At 36.0% G+C, this 20000-nt stretch overlaps 1 protein-coding gene across 1 annotated transcript in view; it reads left to right on the plus strand.

Annotated features, from left to right (window-relative positions):
- The window catches only part of LOC145249495 (A disintegrin and metalloproteinase with thrombospondin motifs 6-like), a 733443-nt gene that overhangs the window by 607346 nt on the left and 106097 nt on the right, over positions 1-20000 (plus strand). The gene's annotated exons all lie outside the window — the stretch shown is intronic.

Raw genomic sequence — 20000 nt, forward strand, 5'->3', positions numbered from 1 at the left:
CTCACAATTTATTCCTTTAATTACGTTGATATTTACAATTCTTGACAGCAGCTGTTTCGTAGCGCAAACTCATTCATATAATTATTCATTAGTTAATTAATCCATCTGAATACGAGATCTTTCATTTTCGTAATATTTAAATGGTGTCTACTACTAAACTCCTTCTTCATAAAAAAAAACTTTACTACAAAACAGAAATTATTAAAATAAATGAAACATCAACAAATACAACTTCAAAATCTTTTTAACGTTTCATTTATTCTTGAAAACATACATATAAACCCATAAACCTAACCCCATTTCCTCCTTCAGCTATTCAAAACCCCAACTTTCTTCGCTGGTAATTCCGACCAAAAGAGCTCGGTTCTAACCAATTTCACAAAACCATTCACCAGCTTCCTATGCTCGTGACGTCACGGCAAGGACACATCACCTTCATTGGTAATTAATTAGAAAATTACACTCTACCAAATTTTAAACCCTACATGAAAATTTATCACACTACTCCTAATCGGTGCAAGTCCATGGTTCAACCTAATTAAAAAATACAGAAAAAATTTTATGATGTGCATAACCGTCAAAGAACTAAAATGTCATATTCCCAAAATCACGTAAATTGATCAAGTAAATCTTCTTTTGATTAAGAAAATATCATTTCATGACGAAGCTACTATCGTGTGTTTCTATTCGCCTTCTTAAAAATTCATCGCTGGTTACTTCCTCTTTAACAATATCTCTAGAACCAAGAGATCAAAATCAGCCTTGCAATAGTTATAACATTATTAATCGTTAAAAATCCTAACATTTATTTATTTTTTTTTTTTTAGTCTAAGATAAAACTACTTAATCAATTTACGTGATTTTTAGAGTATGACATCTTCGTTCCGCGAAACTTTTTCTGTAAAAAAAAAAAAAGGTTGTTCTCTGGACTTGCACCTTCTATTTTTACACACTCGCCTCTTAACTGTAACAGATTAGCGAACTTTCTGCTAGATATGCATGGATGCATTTAAAAATGCAATTTTAAACTCCTGGCAGACTGACAGAACCTTTGCTAGAGACAGGTGGATGCATCTACAATTGCTATTTTAAAGTTGTGACGTACTGACAGTCTATTGTTACAATATAATGAAGACCACGAACCTTCCAAACGACGCCATATTTTTGTACAGATTATCCAAATACAATATTGCCATTGCGTTGCCTGGAAAATGCCCGTCAATCCACTTCAACAATACTACAACGACGATATTTCAATATTTTTGTTGTTTTCTTTGTTTGATGAGAAACAAAATCACCTCATTTGAAATCCCTCAGAGCGATGAAATATTTGTAAGCATTCTCTTAACATAAATAGATAACAGGAGACCGCTTCCAAATATGTCAGAAATCGCAAAAGTATTACAAACAAATCTCTCAGAGCTAGACAGCAGTGCTTCTCCATTTTTTTGTTGTTGTTATTTCATTCATTTTTTTTTTGTTATTTCATTCATTTTTTTTTTTGTTATTTCATTCATTTTTTTTTTTGTTTTGTTATTTCATTCATTTTTTTTTTTACTCATCTCTTCCGACTCGTTTCGTTTCGTTTTGTCAAATTTAACAAAAATGGCGCTCTTTCTTTTACGTAATTATTTCTTTCTTTCAATTTAACTTAAAAAAAGAGAATGGCGTTCGTTTCACTTTTATTGTTTCTGGATGCGTCCACACATCTCTATCAGAGACTCTGTCGGTCTCTCACAAATTTGAAACAAAAGTTAAAGATTCATCCATGTACCTATACGTGACGGTGTGCTATGTATCACAGTTACGAGGTGTCTTCAATAAGTTTCCAGCCTTTTTAGTACAGGCATTTAAAAGTGTCATAGACTCTTAAAAATTCATTATGTCTTTGCTATACGTTATTATGAGATGACTGACAAATTTTATGATTTCGGGTGGGAATGAACAGCTACAGCAGGAATTTGAATACACCCTACTAAAGCCAGCTTGATTGTAACAATGAGGAATTTCAAAAATGCAATCTGGACGTGACGACACTTTAGAAGAACGAAAAAATACCACATAAACATATGGAATGCTTCAGACTACTGCTTTTGGACCATCTTGCATGAATGGGGCATCAGTTTTTGAGTGACATAAGAGATTCAAGGAAGACTAGGTGATGACAGGTGTGGAAGGAGCAAGGAAGTCAGAACACCAGAGTTGATTGATCAAATAAAGAATTTCATGGATAAAGACTGTCGTATGTCTATAGAGACAATAAGTGTACAGTTTGATGTCAGTGTGGGAACTGTACACACAATTATTCACGAGGAACTGAAGATGCGGAAGATTTGCGTGAAGTTTGTCCCAAGGATGCTCCATCCTTGTCAAAGACTATTTGACAAAGATGATTAGATAAAGATCGGCATCAAGACAGTTCCTCACCTTCCTTATAGTTCAGACTTTGCTAACTGTGACTTTTGGTTATTTCTTAAGCTCAAGGAAAACCTTAGAGGCTGTCGTTATGAGACAATTGAGGAGTTAAAACGCTGTGACAAGGGTCATTGACATGCTTACACAAGAGAACTTCCATGGGGCCTTCCAGATGTTGGAACGATACAAGTGTATTGCAGCCAGAGGAGATTACTTTGAAGGGGACTAGAGTATTATGTGTGTACTATCAATAAAAGTGCCCATGCGGAAAGAGTCTAAAAACTTATTGAAGGCATTCCATAGGTTTGAATTTTTAGATACACTCGTGTATCTATGCGTTTCATTATCGTTAATATGTGGATGGCACCTGATGTGAGATAAGAGTCTAATTGCGTGGTTTCTTTATTCAGAGGCAAACTACAGTAACACTGCTAAAGGTGGTTTAAACCCAAATAAATACGTCATGCAACATCCTTCCTTTTCTGAAAAACAAAAATCAATGATCTCCTAAATCACATTCTTAGTTCATTCGTAGACATTTATGCAGACGATACTACCATCTATGGCAACACTTCAAAGGTCAGCAATGACCAAGATGTCTCTGATTCTCTCTTATTTGATCTTGAGCAAATAGATAGATGGTTAATTTTAATGCATCAAAAACCAAGCGTCTCTCTTTCCATCATCATCCTTCCAACCCCATCTCCCATCGCCTCAATTGAAATGACTGGTTCTCATCTTGGAGAAACACCATGTTTTGACAAGCTTCTAGGTCTGACCTTCACGCTTGATTTGAAATGGAGCACATACATTAAATCTGTTACCAAGGCCACCAGAAAAATGGTTGGAGCATTCTACCGCTCCAGTAAATATTTCACTGCCGATGTAATCCTCTATCTGTATAAAAACTAAGTACGTCCTAGAATGAGTTACTGTTGCCACATGTGTGCAAGAGCTGCTCGGAGCACCCTATCCTACCTTGACAGTTCTAAACTGACTGCAAAACCTAATAGGTGATGCTCTTTTCTCTTCCCTGCAACTTCATTCCCAGAGAAGTGACGTTGGTAGCCTGTTTCTGCTCTATCATTATTTTCATGGCAAGTGCTCGTCTGAGATCCAAGCTTCCTCCTTGCCAAACTTTCACAAGAAATACTTGTCTAGCTTAAACCACTATCAAAAATTTCCCCCATTCTCTATCTAAGCCTAAACATGCATTGTATGAACAAAGCTTCTTCCCTAGAACTGCCCGCCTCTGGAACTCTGTTCTGCTCGTGTGCTTTGCAGCTGACTACATTATGGTCATCTTCAAGTCCAATGTAAACAAGTTCTTGCTGAGCCGTCCTCTTTAATAATCAAATTATGCTTAATTTTCACTACTAACAATTACTATGCTAATGTCCTAATGACTATCATGCGCACATTAACCCTTATCCTTGAGCAACCTTCAGATCTTGATAAGTAGTGACTCCTATTAAAAAAAAAGAGATCCAATAAAAAGAAAGGAGAAAAATAAGACCTAGGCATTCATTGTGTTGACTACCCTCATGCCTAATAGATTATTCTGACCTTTTCACTTTGGACTCAATTTAATATGCATAGTCCTTGAATCTAGCAAGATTTTTTACTAGTCTTCCTGACCGTGTCATCCTCCCTTTTTCTGGATTTGGTTTTGTTGGAGATGGTGTTGAGCTCACTCTTTCTCTGCTATTCGATGCCTCCGTTCAATCTCGAAAGACAAAGGATACTCCCTGTAGGGGCAGCTGCACGTGTAATTGCGTGGCAAGAGTTGTGCAATCTCCAGCCATACCACTCCTGAATCGGCACTGCTTGAGCCCATTGGCAAAGAAAAGTCCAGGACGACTGGAAACAATGCCGAGATCAGCAGAGAGCACATAGAGCACCTGGAAGTTCCAAATGGTCACCCATCTGGTACTGGCCAGGCTCATCGTTGCTTAACTTTGGTGATCTGACGGGAACCAGTGAGTCAAACATGATTACGTCATCTCTGCCATTATTTTCGAAGATGTCTGGAAGTTGCAAGTCCCTTCTGTACTTGGCCACACATTACTACGAACATTAAATTAGCATATCTATATACTAATTTAATGTTCGTAGTATGTTATCAAATTCTATCCTTCTTTTTAATAAATAGGATCTCCCGATTAAATAATTTATAATCTGGAAACTGTGACACACATACATACGTTAAAGTTACTATGGTATCAATATATAGATTATCAGTCTCCATTTCAAAAACTTCAGAAAGATATGCTCTTTTCAGTTGATAACACTTAACTGTCATTGCTTCTAGAAATTTTCTTCTCAAAGGATTCTAGTGATGGCCATTGTAACATTGTCCTTCCATGTTGACATGGACCCAAAAGTCTTTGGCCTCTTATGTTAACGAGATGTCCATTCCGTTGTCCTGATGGATCATCTGTTGTTATGCTGTCTGGCTACGTGCCCTGCCCGTCTGTCTTTGGATGTCTTGATGGCAGTATTGATGTCAATAACTCCTGTTTGTTGGTGGATCCAGATGTTTGTCTTTCTGTATTGTAGAGTGATGTCTAACATTATCCTCTCCAGCTTTCTTTATGCCACTGCCAAGATTTCACTTTGACGAGTTCTTAGGGCCCATGTTTCACTACTGTAGATCATCACAGGTAGTACATATTCATTGAAGATCTTCCCTTTGATTGACATATTTGCTTTTCGGCTTGTCATGATATTCTCTACCTTCCCAAAAGCTGCCCATCCCAATGTTATCCTCCTCTTTATCTCAGGGAGGAGATCTCCATCTTTCATTATTTTTTTTTCCTTAAGTACATATAACTAAAACAAAGATCATTTTTTTTCTCCTGTGTCAACACGTCTGCTCAAGTCCAGATGCTGCCATATGGGGTTTCAAATCGCTCTCGTCAGCACGTGCTTCATCTCACTCTTGCTGTCTGTGTGGTTTTTCAAATCTCTATTGATCTTTCTGCTGTTATATGTGCAGCTTGCCCTACAGCACATGGTCATCTGACTATTTTGTTCAAAATTCGGATAGCACCTTGTCTTAAAAGCTTCTCTTGCACTCACGCATGTTTCCAAGATGCTTTGGTCGACCACGTGGCTCCTTTTTTTCTCCTAAGTTATTCTTTTTTTCCTCTGCTGTGACATCACCTCGCACACTAGCTTGGTCATTTACGTGTCGTGAAACTACTGCTACACAGACATCACCTATTCTGCTGCACTATGATTAAAGTACCATATTCTCTAAAACAAATTCTACCCTTAAATAAAATCAATATTTAAATATACTTCTGCCTTGAATCATTCAAAGTTACTTTATAATTTACAAGAAATTTTCAATAATTATCAAATGTACCAAATAACTTATTGTGGTTCGTATTATTGACATAGGTCATTCTAAAAGTAATGCATACTATTTTTTAACAAAAAAAGTTGAAGAGCTACAAAGACGAACGATCTTTTGTGCTTCAAAAATTATTTTTTCTACATAGTCACCACCATTCTCAATGCACTTTTGCCAACGACGGGGTGATGGCTGTGCATGAGCGTCCAGAGCGCACTTCGTCACTTACATTGCTGTCGCCGCTCTGAAATCGATAAACTCATCTCCTAACTGTATCAGCTTTGCAGACATTCGAAAAGCGGTGGTGAATGTTGATTGATTCAGTTTTATTTTTGCATGGACAAATTCAGCGATGCATCTCTGCTTCTGATACTTGCCCGTGCCAGGGGTTACATTCTTAAATTTTCACACCGTCAACATCTGCAACAGAGATATGAAGCTTTCAAGATATGTATGTATGAGTTCAGTCATTATAACAATGTAATTTGCAACTCTATGATCCATTCGGGCAGAAGAAAAATAGGAGGCAACGTTAGAAAATTCACATCTCTCCAATAAACGACCTGATCACCTGGCTTACAATAAGGATGGCCACTAATGAATGATTATAATTAATTGCATGATAGCTTGACCTGTTATAAGGACGACCTTTCTATTAGTACAAAGATGACATAAAACACCGATGGAACTTGAATATATGATTATTTATCTCCCTCCTGTGGGATGATGTGACACAAGATTTGGGAAGATGGAGTGTGAAAAGCTAGCACTCTAGAAGAAGAGAAGACAGGCCGGCAAAAAATGTCTGAGCAGCTCCGTTTACATCTTCTAGGAAATCAACAATGAATTACCCTACCTCAAAAGGAGAAGGCAAAGAGTGGACATCCTAGAACTGCACAAGACCAAAGTTATACCACATCCAACTGGGAAAAAGCAACTTCAGTAATGGCTTAGCCTCTGTTGGCTTTGGTATCGAAGTACTCCTCCCACTTGGAATTGGACTGCAGGGCACAAATTCATGGTTTGGATTAGTACTTATTATATATATATATTAATATATATATATATATATATATATATATATATATATATATATATATATATATATATATTAATATATATATATATATTAATATATATATATATATTAATATATATACATATATTAATATATATACATATATTAATATATATATATATTAATATATATATATATATTAATATAAATATATATATTAATATAAATATATATATTAATATATATATATATTAATATATATATATTAATATATATATATATATATATTAATAAATATATATTAATATAAATATATATATTAATATATATGTATTAATATAAATATATATATTAATATATATTAATATATATATATATTAATATAAATATATATATTAATATATATTAATATATATATATTAATATAAATATATATATTTATATATATTAATATATATATATATTAATATAAATATATATATATTAATATATATTAATATATATATATATATATATTAATATAAATATATATATTAATATATATTAATATATATATTAATATATATATTAATATATATTAATATATATATTAATAAATATATATATTAATATATATATATATATATTAATATATATATATTAATATATATATATGTATATATATATAGATATAGATATAGGTTATAGTATTTTTATCTGCTTGTCAACTATTTCATGACTGCGCATACATTACTTTTCACATGACAGCTTCTTTATGTTAAGAATAAGTAGGTTTGAAAGCACTTTTTAAAAACGTGACAAGCTGGTCTAATGGTTATTGTACTTGACTGGCTGTCTGTATGTTTTGATTTCGATCTAAGCTCGAGTGCGTTTTTTTCTTCTTTTTTTTTTTACTTAGAAGTCAACTGTTTAAAAAAAAACATAATACTCGTATGCACATGTCTTAGTTTCTTTTTTTTTTTTTCTTACTTCATTTTTTAAAAGAACTTTAACGTTTCGTTTAATACCGAGCAATGCCTGGTACATCTGCTAGTGTATATAGTTTTTAAATTTATTTATTTTTAACCTGAATTTTGTTTTCTTTGTTATTTCATTCAGCAACAATAGGAAAACTAAACAGTCTTTCTGAGAGAAATATCAACTTGTTGCCATGGAGACGGTTATAGAAGCACAATGGGAAGGGAGATAATCCACCTGAAATTTGTGTTTATTTTCTATGGTAATGATGGTAATGTGGGGGGGTAGTACAGATGAGTAGGAAATTAAATAAAGGGAGGGAAGATTAGACAGAGGAAGAGGTAGGAAGATGATGTTAACGCGTAAGGTAGAGGGAATAGTTGTTGTTGGTGATGGTGGAGAGTAAGATAAAATAAAGACGGGGGAGGGAGGGGATAAAGTGGTAAAAGAATAAATAAGAATCAAAGTTATGCCTTCTATTTACCTGACTCCTCCCCCTTTTCCTCACACAACCAAGTATGACACAAGGTTAGTTTAATGTAGGAAGAATAACGTTTAACACCGGTTAGAGAAATAGCCTACAAATTCCTGTAGTATTCTATTCTCTCACAGGTATCTATCAAGCTCCCACCCCATCGCCACAATTTTTTTGCGCCTGTGCTTGTTTTGTAAGTACTATTAGGAAATTGGTGCTACTAGATCAGGCTGTCTGAAGATCCCGGTTTCCTGACCTAAAATGCACCAAACATTGATGTTATAGTCTTTTTTTTACATTCCATTTTCAAAACTCAATCATGTTTTGCATTCCAAAAAGAAAAACATGTTGAAGTTGCATAAGTCCCCCGAAACAAATTAAAAAAACAAATACACTACCAAATAATGTAAAATAAACTTCCTATTATTTTCGTTAAAAGAAAGGAAATTACTTTTTAGTGTGCGCAAAGGTCGCAGTCTGCATGAAAGAAGAAAAGGAGGAAGAAGGTGAAGACTTGAGAGCGTGAGAGAAAGAACTGTTGTGGCGAAGCGAGAGAAAGAGACAGTCAAGCAATGTTCTTTGACGTGCGAGAAAACTGTCATTTCAGCTACTGAATTCGCTCGCTTGTCTTTCTGCTGGTGTCTGATGTCCCTCTCCAACGAGAGAAGTTCTTCTTGCCTTTTATATTTCTTTAACAACTCCCAGTGGCTTGCAAAAATAAGTTTCTTAAATCGAACCCTGATTGGTTAAAAATTCATATTTTTAACGAAAAAAAAAAAAATAAAAGAAGAAGTGCTTTCAACTACGTCAGCTATTTCTCAAGCGTCCTGCTTTTTGACCCAAGAGGTTTTGTGTGGGTGATCTGTAATTCCTGCACAAATTAATTTCTAAATAAGTATGAAAGAGCACAAGCAACAATTTTGTTCTACAAAAATCATGAATAAATATTTGAAGATACAAAGAACTTGAGGTATAGAAACGTTTTACTAAAATGGCCGGATTTGGCATTGAATCACCCGAAACGAGTTGATATGGCGTAAAACAAAACAACCAAACCAAACACCATGAATAAATAGTTGAAGATATAAAGAACTTAAAGCAACAAAACCCTATCAATATTTATAGATATAAAGAATTTGAAGAATAAAAGCTTTTACCAAAATGACTAAATTCAACATTAGCAGTGTCAGAAATTTCGTGAAAACTATTGAATAATTCCACCCGCCATCTTTCGAAGCTTATAACTCCTCGAAAAATGTCATTCAAGCCCTAATTTTTTTTTTCAATTAAAGGAGTAATGACCAAGGTTTCATTAAAAAAAAAAACACAAAAACAAACAACGTGGGTTTAAAAAAAAAAGGGTTTTAAACTTCGGACTTTACAGGTAAATTTCTAAAAAACATTACTTTTTTGTTTTTAAATTTGAATATATTATTTATTGATCTTTTATCTTCAATTTGTGATATATAAAACTTTGGTACATAAATTAATTATTTACTTTTTAATAGACATTTGAAAATGGGGGGGGGGGCGTGAATTAAAAAAAAAAACAACGTTTGTCTAAAATATCATATTCGGTTTATTGGAAAGAGCATAACATTTCACATTGACCCTGAAAATATCGCAAAAATAGAATCAATAGAAAAATTTTGATAGATTTTTAAAGTTTAAAAATTGAAAAATACTGAACTCGTAACATTCAATTAATTTCATTACTATTTTTTAAAAACATATTTCTATTACTTTTTAATCAACTTTAATAGTTTATTTTGGAAGTATAATCCATAAAGAAAATAAACAACCCACCTTTAAAAGAGAAATTACGAGTTTTTTTTATATTTTATTTGCAGTTTCGTGTTAGGGGTGTCAAAAATTCCTACAAAAATTCTGATACACCAAATTCGGCATAAAATAATCGGAAAAGGGTTGAAAACAAAGCAATTAAACTTCTACGAAATATACCTCGGTGAACTTGCTACGTTTTTATCCCCTCAACGAAAATATCTGTGACAGGCAACAAAATCACACCAGGCACATGCTAGAATAATTCATACTATGACAGTTTCTTATCTTGGATAGCTTACCTTTGGAATTCCCCCCTTGCTCCCCTGAGTATTGTGATCGTTTCTGCAAAAGAAAATCGAAATTCTTAGGAATTTTGGTGCGTTGCAAAAGGAACAGAGGAAATGCGGAATTGTAAACAAGAAAAAAAAAAAAAATTTTAAATAAAGGAAGAGTAATAGAAAAAAAAGGAGGGAGAGTGTGAAAGGGAAGAAAAGAAAAATTGGTAAAAATAAAGAATTGGAAAGCAAGAAAGATGAGATAGAGTAATAACTAGAGAGAGAAAGAGAGAGAGAGAGAGAAAGAAAGAGAGAGGGAATAGGAAAAGGAAGAAAAGAAAAAGAGAAGCAGAAACAGAGAATATGAAACGGACGGTATGAACTAAAGATGGCCGAAGAAGGGGGAGATAATTATGTGGAGTTATTGAAACGATTTCTTAAAAAAAAATAGAATAAAATTGTCTGCGAATTTTTTTTTTTTTTTTATATAAAAACTGAGAAAAAAAATGATATAAAAGGTGGCGTTGGATGTGAGGGGGGGATGGGCAGTGGTACAGCGAACAATTCAAGGAGAAGACATATTAACAGTGAAAACGGTGGACAAACAAATAAAGAAGCTGTTTTTTTTTTATATGATAAAGTAAACGATAAGAAGGAGGTGAGGGAAGAGGTGAATTAAACCGAGATGAAGTCAAAAATAATGACGAATCTTTGATAAAAATGCTTCACAAAAGGAGGCCAGATTTGAACAGAAAGATAACCAGAAAAAGATGGACGGTGACAAATGGGGGAAAAAGGGGGGGGGGATTGTAGGAATCTAAACAAAACTGTGACTACCTACATCTGAACCTACCAAATGTGATTCTATCGCTACTAGAGGACTCGATCAATGTTTTATTCTGAACTAGCGAGGGGTACCCGACGTTGCCCGGGTGTTTTTCGGGGTATGTGAAAAAAAAACACAGGTGCCCGTGAAAAAAAACGAAGCCTTCACGACGCGCAGTTGGAAAATAGTAAATTGTTAAAAAAAAAAAACAGGTGCGCGTTTTTGATTGACATGACGGCGATAGGTATTCAGCAGTAAGCATTTTGTGCGAGACAGTTTTGAATGAGGTGAATAAATCGGTTTGTTTGTTTTTAAAACACCGCTCCCTGTTTATTAGGAGGAGCGAACTGAAAGCTACAGTCTGATATGACGAAGTCGACATTGAACAAACGTTACTTAGCTCTCTTGAGACAACTGGCTTTCGGCCTATTATTAGAGTCGAGTTTCGCTTTTTTTTATACAGAAAACCGAATGTAACTCGTGCCGATGCGGGAAATGTGAAATAATTAACGTTGGAAAGTCAATAAAAATTAAATAGACAGGCGAGCTCCGTGGTTAAGTATGAGATATTACAATTTATAGATGATATAAAAAGTTTTAAGAAGTTGTGAACCGAGCAAACGCTTCTCTGAAAGAAGCCTTTTGTGGACATCAAGGAAAAGCGTACATACATACATACATACATACATACATTTTCGCTTTTATATATATAGATAACTCAATACCAAATATAGATTGATGTCACGATGGTTTCGTATATTCTAACTAGGTGCTCCATAATTCCCTCCATGCCCACGCTCTATTGAAAGATCTAGAGAACGTTGGTGGTAATACAGCAATCTCAGACAGATCGAAAAAACATAGCTTTAGCAATGCTCTGGAGGCCTTAATAATTCTAATTTTATCGCCTAACTTTAAACGTTGTTGGAAAAGGAAATATATATAGCACAGCTTTTAACATTAACAAGTTACTGAGAATGTCTATTAGGAAGAGTTAGTATTTAAGTTTTCTTTTGCAAAGATCATTGGTTGATGCTTTCTGGCGTGTCATTAAAAAAGGGCCGTAGATTGTCAGAGCACGATTTTTTGCAGTGTCTACACACACACACACACATATATATATATATATATATATATATATATATATATATATATATATGCATGATTTTTATTTTTTTTATTTAAATATAATCATATCTTGCTACGATGTGCAGACCGTTTCGATCCATATTGACCTCATCAGGTAAGAAAAATATTGAAAATTAAAAAACGTTGAAGAACTTTTCTAATTTTAGAAGAGGAAGTATTTCACCATGCCCAACGTGCAGCATGTTGCCTGATGAGATCAATAATGATCGAAAGGGTTTGCACATTGTAGCCAATTATGATATATATATATATATATATATATATATGGTTGATAAAGCCTATCTTTGAGTGGCATAAGCAACTGCATCTGTCACAGCTGAAGGTAGGCCCATTTGGTGGTATTTCCTGCCTTTTTCGCTGGTGTCTGAGCTCTTGTTTGTTTCTAAACTCTCTCCCCCCATGCTTCAGTTTGGACCTGATGGTGGAGCACCGTAGGTCACGGTCTTGAGCAAGTTCTTCCCAGTTTTGCATGTTAATGCTCAGCGTTTTGAGATCACGCTTACAGATGTCCTTGTAGCACAACTGGGGTCTGCCTATTTTTCTGCTGCTTGAAATTAGTTCACCGAAGAGTATGTCTTTTGGCAATCTGGTGATGTACCCCAGTTTCAGGAGTGTGCTTTGGCATATTGAAGCCAGAGAAGATAACGTTGTTGGTGATCCTGTCCTTCCAGCTAATCTCAAGGATCCGTCGTAGGCACCATAGATAAAAGGTATTCAACTTTTGTTCGTGCTTTGTATAGGTAGGGCAAGATTCGCTGCCATAAAGAAGGGTACTAATAATGCAGGCCTTGTATACACCAGACTTGGTCTTAATGCTAAGCTTCGAGTTGTCCGAAACATGTGTTATAAGTTAGGAAAGAGTAGAGGCAGCTTTCCTAATATGTCTTTCTAATTCTAGATTCAGTGAGGTGTTGGCTGCAATGGTCAAACCAAGGTACTGTAAGCTCTGGACTACTTCTAGATTGGTGTCATTGATGGTGATAATTGGGGATGCATCTCCCTGGCCCTGCACAGGGATATTAGTTTTCTCGATACTGATAGTGAGTCCAAAATTTGTGCAGGCTTGGGCAAACCTTTTGATGTGAGTCTATGAAGGTGACCCATGAGTCACTAAGTGCTGAAGGGGGGACAATAGATAGGAAGTGTCATACAATGAAATAGGAAGTAACAAACAATGAATCTGTAGGTATTTTTAGATTTGACACTGACAATACAATCCTACAGATTACAAGGGAAAGGTAGCTTCCAGGTGGCCAATGGTGGGGGAGACTTCAGATACCAACACAGAGAAGACAGTTGACAACTAGATGCCGTTCACGACAGATGGGAGCTGATAGCGACATGTATGGACAGTTTTTAGAGCTGTCTGTGAAACAGACAGAGACGAATTGCGACTGACAAACGAGCCTAGCCTTGGTAGCACGCACAGGTTGGACTATAGTTTTACACACACCCAGATTCCATCTGATATGCATGTGAAGCATTAGCGTTGTGTTTTTCATGTTTGTTTTATTTTAATATTTCTACTTTGTGAAACCATGTGTGTTCCCATCGCCAGTCGCCAGCAAGAAAATGATGATCCGACCATAAGAAACATAGTGAACAAAAAATACCACGGCACACACGACGTTGGGGTTGGCTTCAGTGTATGGATTGCTTTGTTGAGCTCAGTGTGGGCTCGGCATAAAGCTCATACATAGTTGGATGGAATTTATTCTCCTGGATGATATGTGATGAGACTATGATCTGACAGCAATACAGATCAGCGATGCTGTTTACTCACAACCATATTGGTCCTGCTTTTCTATTGGAATAGTCCTCAACATGGAGAGGGGAACCCAATAACATGGCCAACTACTGGATTTCCATAATCATTCTGCCCTGACTTGTGCTCTGGAGAGGTCATTCCAGCTATACCATCCCTATGAATAACATGGGAAGTAGCAGTTATCAGTTTTAAGTCGAACTTAATTGGTGTAGAGCTTAACGCCAAGGGATACTTCTGTTGGTGAGAGAGGTTTTCCAACCTTACTGGACAGCTACTGCCTGTCTCAAACTGGGCAACCACCAGCTATTTGGATGTTGTCCTGCTACGGTCAGCATTCCTCATTGGGTGTGTGAAGATAGTGATTTTCTCCATGAAAAGCCGACTGCCCTACTTTTGCACAAGACAGGAAAATTAGCTAGGAACCTGAAACATCTGGACCATGTTGACTGAATTCAACATCAAAATCCAAAACATTGTTGGTGCTCGAAAAACAGCAATCATAAACATTGCAATCCATAGACTAAACATTGACATTGCCACTTTGCAGGAGCCAAGGCTTGCTGACAGTGGAAGCCTACAAGGAAAGCGTTACACCTTCTTCTGGTTGGGGAAAGCACCTGACCAAAACCGTGTGCATGGTATTTTTTTTTTACAAGGTGGTCACCACTTATCAAGGCCCGGAAGCCATTTAGGGATAAGGGTTATTGTAAGTACATTACGTTAGTGTGGATATTTAAAGTGTCTACTTAAGGGGCCGGTTCATCAGGAATTTGTTTATGTTGGACTTGAAGACATCCAAGTTGTAGTCAGTAGGAAAGCAGGCAGACGGAACAGAGTTCCACAGGCGTGCAGTTCTAAGAGTGAAGCCCTGCTCATGGAATCTACACTTCGATTTAGGCATAGATAAAGAGTGGGGAAAGTTTTTGACAGTGGATTCAGCTAGACGGGTGTTTTTTGTAAAGGATTGGTGAGGGGGAATCAGAGATTGGAGTTCAGACGAGCACCTGCCATGGAAATAACGATAAAACAAAGATAGGCTTGCAACTTCTCTTGTGTGGGAAAGAGGTTGCAAGGAAGAGAAAAGGACATCCCTCACTAAGCCACAAAGTCTATTTTGTACTCTGTCAATGCAGGATAGGCTGTTTTTTGAAGCTCCTGCCCAGATATGGCAGCAGTATTCCATCCTTGGATGTACTTGGTTTTTATATAGATAGAGAATTGCATCAGTAGTGAGATATCTTCTGGAGTGGTAGAAGGATCCCACCATCTTTCCAGCGACCTTGGAAACAGACTTGATGTACATGTTCCATTTTAGATCAGGAGTGAAGGTCAAACCCAGAAGCTTGTCAAAACATGGGGCCTCTCCTAGATGAGAGCCATCCATTTCAATTGATGCCAGATGGGGATCATAGTGTTGATGATGTAAATATAGGAGTTTGGTTTTAGATGCATTAAAGGTAACCAGCCACGTTTTCCCCCATTGAACCACTCGTTCGAGATCAGAGGAGAGAGAATCAGAGAGAGCTTTGTCATTTACAGCCTTTGATGTGTTGCCATAGATGGTCGAGTCATCTGAATAGATGTCAACGAATGATTTAAGTATGTGTTTAGGGAGATCATTGATGTAGATCAGGAAGAGAGTTGGGCCCAGGTGGACCCTTGAGGGACTCCAGCATTAATACTGCAGGCCTCTGATTTTTGTCCATCAACCACTACTCTTATGAGCCTATCGGAGAGAAATGATTTAATGATAGAGAGAATATTTCCAGTTATACTGTAGCTGGAGATCTTGTGAAGTAGGCCTTTATGCCATACCTTATCGAAGGCCTTTGATATGTCAAGAGCAATTGCCCTGGAAAGGAAACCTTTGTTAAGAGATTCACTCATCCTATTAGCACATCTGCAGTAGATCTTGCAGAATGGAAATCATATTGCGTGTCACTAAGAAGGTTATTCCTGCTGAGGTGGTTGACTATTTCTCTATTTAATATGGATTCCAGCAACTTACTCATGACACACAGGAGACTTATTGGTCTGTACTGAGAGGGAGATGACTTATCACCTGAGTTCTTAAATACAGGGCATACTGATGAGGTTTTCCAGGGTGTTGGAAAGCACTTCTCCTTAAGGCAACGTTTAAACAGTTTTGTAAGTATGGGAGCAAGTTCTAGTTGAAGCTTTTTTAACACTATAATTAGGATGCCGTCAGGGCCAGTAGCTTTACTGGAATCAAGGTTCTTGATTAGCTTGGCGACCTCATGCACAGATATTTGCATGTTACCTAGCGTGTTCTGTGTTATAGGAGGAAATCTGGGGAGTTGATGGCCTTCGTTGCATAGGGTAGAATTAGCTGCAAAGTTCTTGGCAAATAGTTTGGCCTTGTCCAAAGCTGACGAGATGACCTCCGGTCCATTGATAATAGTTGGAATAGAACGCACACTTCTGTTCAGGATCCTATTTGTTATTTGCCAGAACTGGTTGGAACCAAGCCGCTGATCAGCTATTTTGGATTTAACAGACTGGGCATATAGCTCTCTTGTATTTTTTATTACTCTTTTACAGTGGTTGCTGGCGTTCTTGAAAGTAGCTTTAGTCTCAGTGCATCTATTACATTGGTAGCTATGGAAAAAGTGATTTCTGTGCGCGATGTTTTTTTTTGTTTTGCAGTGAAAAATACCCTCCTCAAATCCATCATCCAACTAACTAACAGCACAGAAAGGCTAACTAAACTACAGTTTAACACCAATCATGGTAGTCTATGTAATATCTGTGCATATATCCCAACCCTTGCAGCTATGCCAAATGTAAAAGACGACTTCTACAATCAACTGGATTCACTGGTCAGAAGCATACCAAATGATGAGCACCAAATTATTCTGGGTGACTTCAATGCCCATGTAGGATCCGGCCATTTTAATTGGTCTTTCTCCCTCAGCCATTTTTATGTAGGGAAGATGACAGCGCCTACTAGAGTTCTGCTCATATCATGGACTCTGCATAACTAACACCTTTTTTTAAAACGAAGTCACAACATACTCCCATAGCAACACCCAAGCTAGACCTCTATCACCAGCTAAACCTCATTATCACCAGACGTGTCTTTCTGAACTCTATCAGTCTTACGATAGCCTACCACAGTGCAGATTGCGACGCGGACCAAACTTTAGTATGCTGTAAGACCAAACTACGACCAAAAATAATACACCAAGCAAGACCAAAAGCAAAAACAAAATTAACCAACGCTGAAATCAGAAAGAGGAGAAAGGTCAGAGTTCAGCACACTGTTGAACGATGCCCTTACTGACCCCCCCCCCCAGGAGAAAGACATCAACAAGAGGTAGATCTGGCTTTGTGACACCATCTATACCAATGCTGTTAAAGCATTTGGAAAAAACACTCACATCATGAACGATTGGTTTGTAGTCAAGGCTGACAAACTCCTTCCAATCATCGAGGTGTAACGATCAGCCTTCATAGTTTATAAGCAAAACCCATCTGCTAATTCTCTACAGACCCTCCATGCAGCAAAATCAAATGTTCAGTGAGCAAATTCAATCAACCTTGGACACTGGAAACATCAAAGACATATACTAAGGCATAAAGAAAGCTTTCAGCCTAACCAAAAGCAAAACTGCCACTTTAGAATTCCTGAATAGAGAGACGATCACAGATACTGGGTTGAACAACACAAGAACCTATGAGTTTAGGAAATGACATACTGGTCCTGTGGCTCTCTGATGGTGAACTCCAACTTGACAAGGCGAGGGAGCTTCTCACTAACACAAGCCTGAGAGAGTGGTCGGCGATATATCTGGCTACTTCACTGGTATATCTGGCTTCTTCACTGGTATATCTGGCTTCCCCGTGGATTAAGTCTTAATTGACAAAAGAGAAGGAAAACTTTGACTCCAAGCCTCCATTGCCTTGTGGCTGTACCCATTTATGGGAAAGGCTAAGGGAGATAAAACCCTGAAACAAAGGCAACTTATTATTGCAGGCAGTACCAGCTGGCAACACCTCCTATATATAATAGAAATCCCAACAAAAAGGTTAATAAGAAAAATAGGCCAACAAGACAAAAGAAATGTATATTGTTTAATCCACCTTACAGCTCCAACATAAACAGAAATAAAGTCACTAAAACCACATGTTCGTATTAACAAATTACACTTACTTAGATATATTCTGCCAGAAATGTTTTATTTAGTAATTAGTAAATTTATTATTTATAATTAATATATCCATATTTACCCAAATAACTTTAATGATTATAATCTATTGCACATGTTTACATATCAACTCAATTTATATGAAACGTTTAAAAAAAACAACAAAAAGACAATAACAAAAACAAACTTTTTTCAATTTCCGGTTGTATTAAATCATTTCTTAATCTGAATTTAAATTTATACAATTTTTTATTTATTATTATTTTTATTATTTTTATTATTTATTTTATTTTTATTTTTTATTATTATTTTTATTATTTTCATTATTTTTAAATGAAAGCTTTTGCGTCCTTCTATTTATTATTTATTTATTTGTTCACTTGACTATTTCGCTTACTTCTACTTCGTTTTCTTTTTACTGTTTCTTGTTACTTTTATGGGTCTGTGTGTTCTTATCAACGTTCTTACTTATATACGTGTGCGTGTGTATGTGTTTTCTCTTACGTATCTTACGTGCAGTTCACTGTTATATATATGTGTGTGTGTGTGCTCTTACGTATCTTACGTGCAGTTCACTGTTATATATATATATATGTGTGTGTGTGTGTGTGTGTGTGTGTGTGTGTGTGTTCTTATCCTTACACTGTTTCTTGCCTTGAAAGTCTTCGAGACGTACATGTGCCATGTATAATGCGTACATACCTGGTTGTCTTGGCCAGCGGATGATGCCTTCTTGGACGCTGGACTGCCATCTCGTTGGGAAGTGGTCACTGCAGACAGATGCATCGATAAACAAGATTGATTTGAAGCTTCAATCTTTTATTTCAAGGCAAGCCTATCATCTCGAACCCTGATTGTCGGAGACCCGAGATTTCCCGCCTGCATTCTCTGCTGCACAAAACCAACTCTCAGCCCATGTGGTCGTCAACCGGAAGCCTACGACCACAATTCCCGTGCCACCCCTAATTTCAGGTGCATGTCACCCCTAATTTCCGGTTCATTCTCTCTAGGTTGATACCTGTCAAACCTAACCTTTTGTGACCCTGCCAACTCGCTGATGGGAAATGAAAATATGCCTACATAACTTTTATTTCTAAAAGTACCTATATAGCAATTAAGCTGGGATTCCCAATAATCAAGTTCTTATTACTCTTATAATAATAAATTACATTAATAATAATTATTACTGTTAGAATAATAATAAATTTAATCATGACAGTAATAAGAACTTAATTATGTGTGGATTTAAATTTAGATTAATAAATAATTTAATACAACCGGAAATTGAAAATATTAAAAAAAACATTTTTTTTTAATTTCGTATAAATTGAGTGTTAACATGTGTAATAGATTATAATCATTAAAGTTATTTGGGTAAATATGGATATATTAATTAAAATAAATTTACTAAATAGAACATTTCTGGCAGCGTAATTTGTTCATCCGAACATGTGATTTTAATGACTTTATTTCTAAGTTCGAAATGGCGTAATGCAAGCAAACGATAAGGTATTTACAACTTCTCTTTCAATGTTCGTATTTTTAATCATGTCCAAACGCATTTTATTTCCTTTTGATGGATTGATTGTTGCTATTTCTTCTGCTGAGTTAAGGGCAAAACATATTCACTGATTCATATGATAATTAAGTGAATAATCTTGTGCTACGAAACAGATACTGTCAAGAATTGTAAGTGTCAACTGAATTAAAGGAATAAATTGTAAGATGGTCAACATCATGACATTTGGAATATAAAGTTTTTATATATGTATTAATATATATGTGTGTAAATGTAAATTCTGAGT

The sequence above is a fragment of the Euprymna scolopes genome, chromosome 28 (genome assembly GCF_053919585.1).
Source record: "Euprymna scolopes isolate OS-2025 chromosome 28, ASM5391958v1, whole genome shotgun sequence".
Taxonomy (NCBI): domain Eukaryota; kingdom Metazoa; phylum Mollusca; class Cephalopoda; order Sepiida; family Sepiolidae; genus Euprymna; species Euprymna scolopes.